This window comes from Geotrypetes seraphini, chromosome 5 (assembly GCF_902459505.1).
Source record: "Geotrypetes seraphini chromosome 5, aGeoSer1.1, whole genome shotgun sequence".
NCBI classification, from domain to species: Eukaryota; Metazoa; Chordata; class Amphibia; order Gymnophiona; family Dermophiidae; genus Geotrypetes; species Geotrypetes seraphini.
In genome coordinates, this window is record NC_047088.1 from 14,156,219 (window position 1) to 14,171,978 (window position 15,760).

The following is a 15,760-nucleotide window of genomic DNA, read 5'->3' on the forward strand; positions in this document are numbered from 1 at the left end:
CACCCAATTGCAAGCATTCCTTCTCAGATCTGAGGTTGAATTTTATATGTAAGGATATGATTTGCCATGTTAAAAGCTCACAGTCTTCCTTCCTTGGCACTGTATGAGATAATCAATAAGAATGCAACAATCTTTGACGAACAGGCTAAGTAATTTGCAATCAAGCACGGCTATTGCGTGACAATGTGAACTGCTGGGAGCCCTGAGCACAGATGCAAACCAGAAGCACCGCACAACCTTCCACCAATTCAACCTGCCCTAGCGCATGTAAACCAGAAGCACAGTAATACATCTCCCCTCAATGACTCTTCCCTCCCCCCCCTCCGGGAGGGATGAGGGAAGCACCATTGATATCCTCCTGCTTCTTTCTGAGAGAGAGGGTGCCACACCACCAGCGCTGCAAGGGGTGGACAGTGGATCTAAACCAGTGCTTCTTAACCTGGGTTCGACCGAACCCCAGGGGTTCGGTGAGTCAGTCTCGTGGGTTCGGCGGAGGTCAAAACACACCTCCGACTCAATCTTTTTCAAGGATGCTGGACATAAAAACGAAGAAAAGGAACAGACTTTGTTGTGAAAATGACATGAGAGTGGCACTTGCCAAGGTAAAGCCGCGCATTTCTGAACTGGTCTCTGAGAGGCAACAGCAGAAGTCACACTGATTTGCAGTAAATTTCATTATTATGTTATTATTATTCGAAATATAGGATAACTTTTTTGTTTTCAAAATTGATATTATTTTTTCCCTGACTGTATACCTATGTTTTGAATTTGTAAAAATCATATTTTATTTTTCCAATAAAGAAGGGGTTCGGTGAACACGCATATGAAACTGGTGGGGTTCAGTACCTCCAACAAGGTTAAGAACCACTGATCTAAACAAAGATCTCTATGCGTGTGCCTCTGTACCCTAACCAGACTTCCCGACAGCCTAAGAATAAATAATGCAACTGTCTACATACAAATTCAGCAGCCATGCCTGCAGGCTTAGAGAAACAAAGGCTATGGAAACAAAACAAGAAATCTACTGGGAGGTTTCTCCTGAGCAGAGCCCTGACTAGCAAATCAGCTCTTTGTCCTCAGGAAGAGCAATATATCTGTTTCCCTGTAACTGGAGAACTGGACAAGTTGCAAGAAACCCAGAGGGTGTTTCCATTTTGATATTATCTTGACAACCAAATGTAGCACCAAAACATATGTACTGATTTGTATTAACACACATCCTGATGCTAAAACAGAATCACCAATATAATACCATATCATAACATGCAATTTCTTATATCCCCCAATCTTCTACATGTATTCAATGTGGCTTACAATAAGATTTGTAACAAACATAGCAATTTGTGGCTATAATTGGTTAGTAGTCGGAAGATTACAGACAGAAAGGATTCGGTGCTGCCCTACAGTAAGATAAGTACCAGTCATGGAAGTTACAGTGGAATGTCTAGATTATAATTGATCAATGGTTACTGGGAGGGAAATTTCATGGTGACTCCAGAAAGTATTTCTTCACCGAAAGGGTGGTCGATCATTGGAACGAACTCCCACTGCAGTTGATTGAGGCCAACAGCGTGGCAGATTTTAAAAATAAATGGGATATTCACGTGGGATCTCTAATGATTTAAAGGCAGGGGGTGGTGAGCAAAATCAAGGCGAAGGGTCACTAGAGTGGGCAGACTTGATGGGCTTTGGCCCTTTTCTGCCGTCATTTTTCTATGTTTCTAGATTGCAGAGAGAAGAGGTGTGTTTTCAGCATTTTCCTGAAGTGATAGTAGGAAGAAACTTCTCGTAGACCTTGAAACACAAAGGTAGTCTCAAATAATTTTTTTCTGTGAACTTTTAGAGGGGTTGGAAAAGTTAACTTGTGCTGTTATACAGTTCTGGAAGTTTGGAATGAACTGTTGACCGTTATGTCCTAAATGAGTCCGTTCGCGTTATCCCCATGAAGGCTATTTTAAATTGAGTTCTTCTTTTATTGGTAGTCAGTGTAGTTCTCTCAGAAGCGGACTACCCTCCCAAATTGGCTTTTGTGGAAAAGAAGCCTGGCTGCTGTGTTCTGGAGTAGCTGCAAACATTTATTTTCTCTGAGATACTGGAGTATATGGCATTGCAGTAGTCTAAGTGTGGGAGAGGTACCACTTCCACAATTGTCATAACGCTGTTATTGCTTAATTCTGGTCTTATGGTTTTTAATTGTCTTAGTCTGAAAAAACTTTTTAACCAAGGAATCAATCTGGTTCTTGAAGGTTAGATTTGAGTCAAGGATAAAACCTAGACATTTAGATGTTTTTTTCAATCTTAAGCTCTCTCCTGTGGCTAGTGTTAGGGTCTGATTCAAAAGGGTACTTTAGTCTTCAGTTTGTCGAGTTTGAGGAAGTTTTTCTGCATCCACATATTCAGGTCCTCTATGATCTTTGCTAGATGATGTAATGTGTCTTAAATAGTTTTTGACTAAACAGAGAAGGAAAATGCCATCTGAACAGGAAAAAGTTGAACATGTAGATGGTAGTTCCTTCCTAAGGCACTCAGGTATAGGGGTTCATAGACAACGGCGCGAAAGACAAAAGCGCGCGCCGACAATTGAGCGCAGTGTGTGCCGCCGCACCACTCTAAATTACAGTTTTTAGGTGCTCCGACAGGGGGTTTTGTTGGGGAACCCCCCCAGTTTACTTAATAGACATCGCGCCGGCGTTATGGGGGGTTTGGGGGGTTGTAACCCTCCACATTTTACTGTAAACTGAACTTTTTCCCTAAAAACAGGGAAAAAGTGAAGTTTTCAGTAAAATGTGGGGGGTTACAACCCCCACACCCCCCACAACTCGGTGCGATGTCTATTAAGTAAAGTGGGGGGGTTCCCCCCCACGCCCCCCCCCCCCCGTCGGAGCACTAAAAACAGTAATTTAGAGCGGCGCGCACTGTGCTCAATTGTCTGGGCGCGCCTTTGTCCCAGCGCGCTTTTGTCCCGACACCAGGTATAGGTTAAATAGGGAGTGAGACAGTGGGGATCTTTGTGGTAATCCACAAAATGTGTTCCATTTGTGGGACCTCTTATCTCTACACACTTTGTAAGTCCTGTGTTTTAGGAATTCTATAAACCATTTTAGTACTTACTCCTTGTACCCTTAGTTCACTCAGTCTTAAAAGTAGAAGGGAATGGTCAACTGCATCGAACGCGGCTTAAATGTTGAATTGTAGCAGTACTGTTGAATTATAGCATTGCTGAATTGTAGTAGTACTGTCTGAATGCCTTTGAGGTTCAACGTGGATAAGTGCAAAGTGATGCATGTCGGTAACAAAAATCTCATGTACGAATGAATACAGGATGTCCGGGGCGGTACTTGGAGAGACCTCCCAGGAAAGAGACTTGAGAGTTCTGATCGACAAGTCGATGAAGCCCTATGCACAATGCACTGCGGTGGCAAAAAGGGCGAACAGAATGCTAGGAATGATAAAGAAGTGAATCACGAACAGATCGGAGAAGGTTATCATGCTACTGTACCGGGCCATAGTGCGCCCTCACCTGGAGTACTGCATCCAGCACTGGTCGCCATGCATGAAGAAAGACACGGTACTACTCGAAAGGGTCCAGAGAAGAGCAACTAAAATGGTCAAGGGGCTGGAGGAGTTGCTGTACAGTGAGAGATTGGATAAACTGGGCCTCTTTTCCCTTGAATAGAGGAGACTGAGAGGAGACATGATCGAAACATTCAAAATACTGAAGAGAATAGACTTAATAGATAAAGACAGACTGTTCACCTTCTCCAAGGTAGGGAGAACGAGAGGTCACTCTCTAAAGTTGGAAGGGGATAGATTCCGTACAAATGTAAGGAAGTTCTTCTTCATCCAGAGAGTAGTGGAGAGCTGGAACGCTCTTCCGGAGTCTGTTGTAGGGGAAAACACCCTCTATGGTTTCAAGACTAAGCTGGACAATTTCCTGCTAAACTGGGATGTATACAGGTGAGGCTGGACTAATTTTAGAGCACTAGGTCTTTGACCTGGGGGCTGCCACATGAGCGAACTGCTGGGCGTGATGGACCACTGGTCTGACCCAGCAGTGGCAATTTTTATGTTCTTAGATAAAACTTTGCTACTGATGTAAGTTCTAGTAGCAATGTTTTGGTGCTATGCATTGCTCTAAAGCAGTGTATCGCAAACTGTGCCATGGCACACCAGTGTGCCTCCTGAGATTTCTGGTGTGCCATGACACACTGGCGAAGAGGAGAGTCGTTTCACACTGGCGAGGAGAAGAGTCATCTCGCGGTGAGAGGCACGTCCTGTAGAAAATCAGCCGGCATGGACAACTCTCCTCCTGGCCAACGTCTCTCTTCTTCTTCCTGCACCTCCTGGATCTCTCTAACAGTGGGGTTGCGGCAAGACGGGCCTCCGTGCATGCACAGATGTTGACGCAATGATGTCACGCATGCGTGTGATGTCATCGCATTGACTTCGGGGTGCCTTCCAGCCGGGGCACTACATTTAGTGTACCGCCGGCCGGAAAGTTTGCGGGACGCTGCTCTAAAGCCATGTTGTGAACTATGAAAGCCGCCTGTATGGCTTATGAAGTTCGTTAATTGTGTGTTAAACACAGAATTCCAGTAATTTAGCAGGCCCATGGTATTCCTGCTACAGGCCCAAAGTTTTTGAACTTAGTCAAATCTGACCCTGATGCTTTAGGTATAGGTGTCAAGGCAATGACCGATAGTGTTTTTGGATAGATATCCCCATCTAAATCTGTTAATGAAGACAGAAAACCGAAAGGAGTGGGGGTTTTTTTTTAAGCATATTTGCTGGGCAAACATCTAGGCCAGTGGTTCCCAACCCTGTCCTGGAGGAACACCAGGCCAATTGGGTTTTCAGGCTAGCCCTAATGAATATGCATGAAGCAAATTTGCATGCCTATCACTTCCATCATATGCAAATCTCTCTCATGCATATTCATTAGGGCTAGCCTGAAAACCCGATTGGCCTGGTGTTCCTCCAGGACAGGGTTGGGAATCACTGATCTAGGCAACAGTATTTTTCTGCTAACCTGTGTCTGACGGCATCCCTTCGTGTGTTTTAGAATTTGCATTATCTAGCTCTCTACTTTCCTGATTTTTTTCTTGGAAGTAACTTGCCAGGTTGTTTTCGTTTGTCTGAAATGTGTTGGATTCCGCAGGGATATCTTTGGTAGAAATAATCATCATCTGCTTAACTCCTTTCTCCTGCTCCACTACCAGGACGCCGCAGCACTGGCTCTCAGACAAAAGGGCTGACTATGGCTCCCTTACAGCGCCTACATGTGTTAACTCCTGGGGATATTCTGCACCAATGGCTCTCCTCCCTTCCTCCTCCCTCTCCCAATATGACAGCAAGCAGTGGTTACATATGGTACATATCTAACTGCACCATCCCCTACTGCTCTCCTAGGCCTAACAGATTAAAGTACGTGGGCCTCCAAACAACCACATGGTTCAAATGTGCAGTTGGGCTCAGGATAGCAGAAAATAACATGGCTTGATATGCAATTGTTCACCTCTTCTTTGCTGTGTAATCAGGGCATGGAGAAAAGCAGACCAGGCTGGGGTAAGGGGGGAGTAAGGAGGCAGAGCAAGTATGAAGGCATGCCACAGAGGTGGGGCCACAGCATGCCCAAAGATATGGCATGGGGTTTTGGGGAGCAAGGTGGTTTGTTTATTTATCCCCTGCCCTTATTCAGGACGAGTTACACATTTACATACAAAATACAATAGTACAGTTTACATTCAATACAACATCAACAAAAACATCACCATAAAGCAAATTCACCCATACATACAAGATATAAAAATACATGAATCATGCAAGTCGCTTCAACCACATACATCATTGTAGCCTAAAAAACTGGCCAGATCGTAAAGTACATCAAAATATAAAATTGCATGTCACATTTAAACTATCTTCTAAAACAGATCAGACCATGGAATGCATTAGTGACCAGCACACTGAACCCAACACTCACCACTCATCCTCCCTCAGCCAATCTCAACCTTATATTTCATCATACAGAACAAGTGTCTTTAAATTTTGCTGGTGAGATGTGGTATGTGCCAGGGAAAGAAGGCATGTGGTTTGGCACGTGGAGGTTTGTGCATGGTGGGGCAAGAAGTATGTGTGTGCGGCAGAGGGAAGAACGGTGTAGGAGGGAGACACATTGGGACAGACAGAATTAGGGATCTTGCAGGGAGTCGAGGGATTGAGAATGGTGGGGGCGCATTTCAGGCTTGGACCCTTTCTGTGCAGAACAATTGAAAATAAAACTGCAGCATTTTAAAAGTTTTTGGTTTTTTTTTTTAAACTAAACAGAGTATGCTTTTATTACTTAATTAAAATAATAACGCACAATTATCCACATTTTAAGTAGGTACAGTAAAAACTTACATAATTCAAACAAATTACACTAAATATTAACAACTGTATATAATATGTAAATCGCTTAACTGTAATGAGGAAATATTCGGACACCCTCCAGACAGGACTTAAAGATCTCAGGTTCCTTTTATAAACCATAAAATTATAATAATAATAATAACAGCTTATATACCGCAGGACCGTGAAGTTCTATGCGGTTTACAAAGATTAAAAGATGGTACAGGTTGAATGAACTTGACAAGAGGAGAGAGATCGAGTTAATAGTTCAAGGTAACCGATATTGAAGAGATAGAGTTGTACGGGTCAGTTGTTTAGATACATCAGGAACAGATATGTTTTTAGGCGTGTCCTAAATTCCCCATAAGTGGAAGGCGTGAGCAATTGTTCTAGATCTTTACCCCATAATGCTGCTTGGTTGGAGAGGAGGTATTGGTGGTGTCTTTTGAGCTTACATCCTCTAACTGGGGGGGGAAATGAAGATCAGGTGTATTCTTCTCTTGTGTCTATTGGCAGAGAAGGAAAAAAGGTCAGTTATGTAATTGATCTTTTTTCCTTCTCAGCCAACAGACACAAGAGAAGCACACACCTGATCTTCGTTTCCCCCCCCAGTTAGAGGATGTAAGCTCTAATGCTTTGCCACCCTCTGATCACTCATCCATCTCTCCCTGTTTCTCACCCACCCCATAAGAATGCTTTAATGCTATACATATACATTCTGATTTGTCGTTATTTGCTCATTTTTGATCTGAAGAAGGTGGCATTGTCTTTGAAGACTAATAAAAAATGTTTTAGGTATCCTATTTTCTTTTCTTTCTTTTGGCCCTCTTTTACTAAGCTGTGGTAGAGGTTTCTACCGCGGCCCGGGGTGCTAAATGCTCCGACGCTGCTCTTAAACTTACCACACCAGTAATGAGAGTCACCGTCAGGAAATGAGAACAGGACTTTATACACATTGCTACTAACAGCAGTAATCCCCTTCATGCTACAAGCTGTAATCTCTACTTGCATATTATCCTCACCTTAGTTCCTAAATCAGGGCATAGAGAGATCAACTGACCTGCTTAAGCTTACAGAGTGAGGGGTTGATAAGGGAGTCAAATCTTGGGGTAATGTAAAGGGATGAGTTTATGTTATATTTCTTTTAAAACATTTCTGGCATAGTGAAGGAGGATGTGTAATATAAAAAGCAAAGCTAAAACATGAAAACGTTTTAATAGTCAGATTATGCCACCCATCTTTAGCATTCAAAAATATTTCATGTTGTCTTCAGCATATGCCACCCATGGATATTCTAGGAACAGCAAATCAGGTTTTCCAGGTTCAACATTCTGGTCTTTCATAATATGAGATTCCGAAAACACAGCCCTTACTGCAATGATCCATCCTTTTGCAACATGTCTGACAGTCTAAGTCCCTTTCACTTTCTGCAATCGCTTAAGAGTAAACCTCAGTGTTACCTGAAATTCCAGCTATCTGAAATCTCTCAGATCCCCCCTTAGTTTCAGCTGTGTATTCCATCGTCTCACTTTAGAATAAGTTTTTTTTTTCTGCCTGAAGCCTATACAGGATCAGGGCTTCCCCTTGCATCACATCTATTTTATGAACTCTCCAAACTGTCTGCAGCCTTCAGGGAAACAATCCTGAATCATGGGCACACAGTCAGATCACACCTGTCTGTGGACAAGTTGGAACAGGGATGGTGTGTGGTCTACAGCCAAAAAGCTGATACCCCATTCAGACACTCAATATTGATTCATACATCCATTCAACAATGACTATATTTAAGAAACGTAATGTAGAGGAGATGAAGAAAACATGGGACAAGCACATAGGGATTTTTAAAGGGAAAGTTAATATGTAGAAATAAAAGAGAACATAAAGGAGATAAAGTGATACCTTTTTTTATTGGACTAACATAATACATTAAGTTAGTCCAATAAAAAAGATATAATTTTATCTCCTTTGTTTTGATCTACATACTTTCCCTTTAAAAATCTTTATCTCCTTTATATTTCTATTTATTACCTTTAAAAGAGATGAAAACAAGACTATTTCTATTTATTACCTTTAAAAGAGATGGTAAACAAGAGTAAGACTCTTATAATGCCTCTGCATTGCTCAATGGTGTGATTTCATCTTGAGTACTGCGTTCAGTTCTGGTCTCCTTATTTCACTAGAAAAGGTTCAAAGAAGAGTGGCCAAGATGATAAAGGGGATGTAACTCCTCTCCTATGAGGAAAAACTAAAGAGGTTAGAGCTCTTCAGCTTGGAAAAGAGACAACTGAGGGGAGATATGATTGAAATCTACAAAATCCTGAGTGCTGTAGAATGGGTACATGTGGATCGATTTTTTACTGCATCAAGATTTACATAGACTAGGGACACTCAAAGTTAGTGTAATACTTTTAAAACCAATTGGAGGAAATATTTTTTCCCACAGAATAGTTAAGCTCTGGAATTGCCAGAGGATATGGTAAGAGCGGTTAATGTAGCTGGTTTTAAAAAAAGGTTTGGACAAGTTCCTGGAGGAAAAGTCCATAAACTGCTGTTGAGACAGACATGGGAGAAGCCACTGCTTGCCCTGGATTGGATACATGGAATGCTGCTGCTATTTGAGTTTTCTCCAGGTACTTGTGACTCGGATTGGCCGCTGTGAAGATGGGATACTGGGCTAGATGGCCCATTTGTCTGACCCAGTAAGGCTATTCTTATGCTCTTCTAACCTGGCTACTACATCATTTTGCTAAAGGAAAAGTGGAAGAGATAACAGATGGTATATGGTCTTTCATCTGCTGTAATTTTCTGTTTCCCTGGGTCACTGGAGGATGCTCTGGAGGTACCACTCACAGCCCTGGGGAATGGCGACAGCCCGATTTACCATGCACAGCCCCTGGTCCAGGCCTATCACTGTAATAATTGAACTAAAGTTAACCAGGAGGTAATATAAAACGGGGAAAGAATTCCCAGGCAGTTCTGAATGAAGATTCCTGACACCTGTTCCCCAGCCCTGGCTCCAAGTGAACTGGAAGCCCAAAAGGAACAGGATGAAACTGCTGGGTCACAAAAAAATAAAATAAAACCACCGTAATCAGTACCAGAGCACTAAAGAAGTGTTTGAAATTCTAGAGAATGACATGGAGATAAATTTCCCCCATCCCCGTGGGATCTCAATATCCCTGACCCCACCCCATTATCTCTGTCCCTGTCCCATTCCTGCAAGCTCTGTCCTCATCTGCACAAGCCTCGAATATTTTAGCACCAGAGGACAAAAGTTCCTTGCATGAGGAGGACCAGGGTTCTGGGCTGAGAGTCAAACTTCCAGGTTTTATTAATCCTTTGTCTCTCAGCAATGCCACCTAGGCAGTTTTCAGGGAAATCTGGCTCAAAGCCTTTTGCTGCTCAATTGCGATCTTGGGCAAGTCACTTAACCCGCCACAGGCTCAGGTTCACTTCAAACTTAAAAGTTGCAAGCACTCCAGAGATAAAGAAAGGAAAGTGCACGGTACACCTGAATGCAACTCACTTTGAGCCACCACTTAAAAAGGTGTGAGCTAAAAAAAAAATACAATCCAAATAAAGTCAATCAGACAGCACGTATTGTTCTTTAGGGCTGCCATGTGGTATGGCCAGCATGTGACCATAGTGGCCCAGGGAAGGGACATTGCTGAAGCAGAACTCGCAGACCCTGGAGAGAGTCTACTGGCCAGTCTACAGTCCCAGAAGGAACCATCATCCATCAGCAGGGGGAAAACAGGACCCAAGAAAGAACACAAAATCCTCACAGCCTACAAATAAAGGCTTACAGTGGCCAACAAGGCCTGCTGAGACAAGACAACAAAAATTGAGCAGCAGTAGCTGTTAGTCTCTGAGAAGCAGAAAAAATCCACAGTACTACCGTGTTTCCCCGAAAATAAGATCTACCCCCAAAATAAGCCCTAGTTGAAGCGCTAGATTTTGCAGGCAGCAGCGCTTCCCCCCGCTGCCCCTTCCATCTATCCCTTCCTACGCCGACCGCGAGACCAATATACCATTACCTTCTTCCAAACGGTAGCGTCACGGCAGCAATCTAAACGCGCATCTTTGTGCCTTCTCCTGCCGGGGCATTTCTCTGCCGCATCACTGATGATGTCATCAGTAATGCCCTGACGGTAGAAGGCCCGAAGCAGCGAGTTTAGAATGCTGCCGCGATGCTGCCGTTTGGAAGAAGGCAATGGTATGTCAGTCTCGTGGTCGGTGTGGAGAGGGAGAGCTGGAAGGGTTGGCGGGGGTTCAGCGGCGGGGGGGGGGGAGGATAGAAAGATAAGAACAAAAGAACATAAGCAGTGCCTCTGCTGGGTTAGACCAGAGGTCCATCATGCCCAGCAGTCCACTCACGCGGCGGTCCATCAGGTCCAGGACCTGTATAGTAATTCTCAATCTATACCCTTCTAGCCCCTTTTTCTTCAGGAAATCATCTAATCCCTTCTTGAACCCCAATATCGTACTCTGTCCTATCACACCCTCTATCTATACTGTGGGTTTGTGATTGGACATTGTTTCCCCGAAAATAAGACCTAGTGGGTTTTTTTGGCCTAAAATTAATATAAGACAGTGTCTTATTTTCAGGGAAACACGATAGAGATCAGTTATATACCATCAAAAGCTAAAATCAAACTTTGAGAAAAATGACACAACTGAAAATAAATTCTGACAAAAAAAACAAACAGATAAAGGGGCCAAATCACATATTTATGTCAGCTGGAATATGTACAAAATCTGTTCCGCACAACCAGGTCAAAACAGATGGACCCAAACCATTCCAATGCCAATCGGTTTACAAAAGCCCTGCTGTCCATATTATACACAAAGAGTTTTACTGTCAACCAGTGGTTGCCCGTTTTCCCCTGTTAATGGACAGTTTAATCACATCTCACCTTTTCTAGTGCTATGCTTAAGAAAAAAAACCATTAAGGCACTTGCCACCACTTAATTCTTAGTTTCAACCTCTGAGAACAAAAACTATTTCAAAACTACCTCCTTTCATAAGGATGCTTCCACCTTGAATGACCCTCAGAGCATTTTCAACAAGTATGGTCACCAGATCCCAGCTACATTTTTCTAAGCTTTCTCTACTTCAAGAAGCAGATAAAAGTCTGGCTCTTTAATGGAAGGAGCAACCAACTAGCTAATCACACACACACGCCAGCTGCACACACTATAGAAGGACTTCTTTATCCGCTCTTATCCTATCTGAAATCATTTTCACATACTTTTCTGACTTCATGTGCAATTTTTCCTTAACTAAGTTACTCTTCAGTCTGTCGAACTCCTGTTCCTCTATCTTACCTGTCCATATGTTCCACCTTCGCTTACACACATGCATCTGCCTAAGAAATACTTAAAAACACAGTAGCAGAAAAAAAGCAAATCGCTGTAATACATATCACAGCCAGAAAGCCTTTTAAACAGATCCGCTTTTCAGACGCTTACCATGCTTTAAACTTCAAATTCCAAAACCGCAGCAGAGCTAGAGGCAACAATGTCTTCCCTTTTCCTTCCACGCTTCCCTTTCCAAAAGAAAAACAGCAATCTTAAGCATTAGTATTTCTACAGACTTTCTTTGTCAAACAAAACAGTCATCAAACGCGCATCTACTGGGTAAATAACCACCTCTTAGCTATACTGCAGCCGAGACAGATTTTCTAAATTACAGGACAGACTGCAGCCCACATACCTATAGCTCAGGTGCTCCTTCTCTTTCTCTTCTAAAGTGCTGCCAGAGAAAACAAAAATTACCGACACCGACATACAGCTCCTGCAGCTAAGTATGAACACGCAGCAAGAGGAAACGGGAATCTCTATAACAATTAATCTCCTACCTCGCTAACTTATAATTAGCTTCTGTCAAGAATTTTTTTTTTTCATGTGGTAGACCATAGTATGCTTCTCTCTCTGAACTGAAGAATTTCTAGCTTATAGTAAGGAATCTCATTCCTGTGGGGAGGAAGGGAAAGAGGGATGGGGGGGGGGATTAATGAAGGAATCTGAAAACACAACAGAAACTTTGAAACACGCAGCGTCACATTTCAGTTTAATTGAAAGGTTGGCAGATGCATAGAATAATTTAATTAAAGTTCTCCCAATGTGAGCATACAATATAAAGTAGTATCGCATTCATTACCTCATTCATAGTAACATAGTAGATGACAGCAAATAAAGACCCGTATGGTCCATCCAGTCTGCCCAACCTAATTCAATTTAAGTTGTATTTAACCACCCAGATCCTCAGCGGCACCACTTTACGCTCGAAACATCTCATTGCCCAAAGCTTTACATGTCATATCGTCACTGGATCTTAGTCTTCCTAGTTAGATATGAATCTTATTTCAATAATGTCTGTTTTATAGCTTATTAACTTTAAAGCAAGTATGGTGGTACCTTGGTTTGCGAGCATAATTCACTCCAGAAGCATACTCGTAATCCAAAGCTCTTCAGCTTGGAAAAGAGACGGCTGAGATATCATTGAAGTCTACAAAATCCTAAGTGGAGCAGAATGGGTACAGGTGGATCAATTTTTCACTTCATCAAAAATTACAAAGACTAGGGGACACTCGATGAATTTACAGGGAAATACTTTTAAAACCAATAGGAGGAAATTTTTTTTCCCCTTAGAGAATTTAGTTAAGCTATGGAACGCTTTGCCAGAGGTTGTGGTAAGAGCCGTTAACGCAGTTGGTTTTAAGAAAGGTTTGGAGTCCGGGACAAGTTCCTGGAGGAAAAGTCCATAGTCTGCTATTGAGAAAGACATGGGGGAAGCCACTGCTTGACCTGTATCGGTAGTATGGAATATTGCTACACCTTGGGTTTTGGCCAGATACTAGTGGCCACCGTGAGAACAGGCTACTGGCTTGATGGACCATTGGTCAGACCCAGTAAGGCTATTCTTATGTTCTTATCAATGCAAATTTTCCCATAGGAAATAATGGAAACTTGGACAATTCGTTCCACATTCCAAACACTTTAATAGAAAATATAGTACTGTACGTACTTGTATTGCAAGATCTCACTCGTTTTGAACAGTCACTACACTGCAGGTGAACTGGGCGTGATGCTTTTTTACGTTCAGCCACGCTTAGCATGAAATGTGCATATGTTGTGCGCACTTGAACTGCAGGTGCATGTATTACGTTCAGCCGTGATCAGTGATGCAACGCGCATATATTGTGCATATTTGACGTGACACATGTATATGTGCTCGTACTGCAAGACAACACTCGTTTTATCGAGTTAAAATTTAACCTTTTCCTATCGTATGTCCCAGATGACGGGACATTCCAAAAATGTCATTGCCATCGTATGTCCCATACTAATAAAGAGCCAGGAACACAAAATATTTGAATTTATAGACTTATGACTTATTTACATTATGATTACAATAGCCGTAAATGATAACGGTGAATAATACAAAACTTTGTTAAAATAATTACGATTGGAACCAGCATAACATAAAATGTATTACGATAGGAAAAGGTTAAGAAAATGTTTTGCTCGTCTTGCAACGTTACTCGCTATCCAAGGTTTGACTGTACTTAGCTTAGGGATATGTTCACCTAATGAGACGTTTCGAGCTGCTGAGTATCTGGGTGGTTAAGTACAATTGAATAAGGTAATGAATGTGATACTACTCTATATTGTATGCTCACATTAGGAGATCTTTGATTGGATTATGCCTCAGTTGAACAATAGCTGTGCGGCTGATTGATGAAATAGAATAATCTAATGAGACAGAAAGGGACAAGCATGACAATTTAAAGAGCAATAAAAATGATGCAAGGGGATGGAACAGCTCCCTTATGAAGAAAGGAAATTCTATGCTGCTTTCTTAGTTTGTTTTACTATATTCTTTTATGTTTATTATGCTTTGGATTCTGTATGTTTTATTTGTAAACTGCTTAGCTTTCTGATAAGTGGGCTAGAAAATATTTCACGTACAGACTGAGATTAGGTCTTTGAAGTTTGGAGAACAAACTGCAGAAACAGATTAATAGGGAAGGTGGTCTAGCGATGAAATAGGGCAGGAGCGATCTTCCTACGCTCCTGCCCCGTGCAGAGCTGTCAACGGAGATGGCTGCTATAAGTTCCCGTGGTCTCTCACAAGACTAAAGCAGAAACTCATGGCAGCTATTTTTGTTGGCGGCTCTGCACGGGGCAAGAGCGTAGGAAAATGTATGGGCCACAGCCCACTTGGACTTTGGCAGAGCTGTCATTCGAGGTGGTGGTGGTGAGGCCTTGTCGTCCCTCCCAGTAGAACTAATCATGCAAAGTGGTGTCGTTGACACTAAGAGAGGAAAATTTGTGTCTTATCTGATAACTTTCTTTTCTTTAGTCAGTGACAATATTCTGCAAGTTCACTCTTAGAAGACTTCAGCTTGGAGTTCTGTGTGTGCTCTCTGCTTTCTTTTTGTATTTTTTCTGCAGTGAAAAAGAGAGCAAGATTGGTGGGCAGTACTGGGCTTCCATGATACTGCTATATCCCGTTCTATGCAGGGTGAACACAGAACAGAAGTATTTGTTTAGCACATTTGCCTTTTCCTTATCACTTTCCACATAACAGTTCTTGGCATCTTTTAGTCTCTCAATTCCATTTCTAGTCCAAGGATTCAAGACAAAGTTAGACAAGTTCTGCTGGGTAAAGCTAGTCTCAGAGCACTGGTCTTTGACCTAAGGGCCGCCGCGTGAGCGGATTGCTTGGCATGATGGACCACTGGTCTGACCCAGCAGCGGCAGTTCTTATGTTGTTCTTATGTTCTCTATGAAGTAGCAGATTTAAAACAAAATGGAAAATTATTTTTTTTCCACTCAAATAATTAAGATGTGGAATTGTTGCAATCGAGGCATCCTGAATTGCAGGATTAAGCGGTGGTGGGCTGGTTGGATGAGTTCTTAGAGGAAAGGTCCTTTAACAATATTGGCTAAGACAACTAGGGAACATAAGAATTGCCATAATGGGACAGACCAAAGGTCCATCAAGCCCAGTATCCTGTTTCCAACAGTGACCAACACAGGCCACAAGTACCTTTCAAGATCCCAAGAGTATAACAGATTTTATGATGCTTATTTTAAGAATAAGCAATGGACTTCCCCAGTCCATCTTAATAATGGCTTATGGACTTTTCTTTTAGGAAGTTAGCTTAACCTTTTTTAAACCCTGCCAAGCTAACTGCTTTTACCACATTCTCTGGAAATGAATTCCAAAGTTTAATTACACGTTGAGTGAAGAAATATTTTTTTCCAGTGTGTTTTAAAACTACCATTTACCCCTCCCCCCCTTTTTTTTTTTTTTTTTACAAAACCGTAGTGCGGTTTTATAGCGCAGGCCACAGCAGTAACA

At 42.2% G+C, this 15,760-nt stretch overlaps 1 protein-coding gene across 5 annotated transcripts in view; it reads right to left on the bottom strand.

The window, feature by feature from the left end:
* Positions 1-15,760, bottom strand: part of LOC117361011 (ligand of Numb protein X 2-like) — a 91,928-nt gene that overhangs the window by 56,531 nt on the left and 19,637 nt on the right. The window contains exon 2 of one of the 5 annotated variants that reach the window (XM_033945771.1): positions 11,860-11,936. The exons of the other annotated variants lie outside the window; for them this stretch is intronic. The gene's annotated coding sequence lies outside the window, so the exon portion shown is untranslated. The remainder of the gene's footprint in view (positions 1-11,859; positions 11,937-15,760) is intronic. 5 annotated transcript variants of the gene reach the window in all.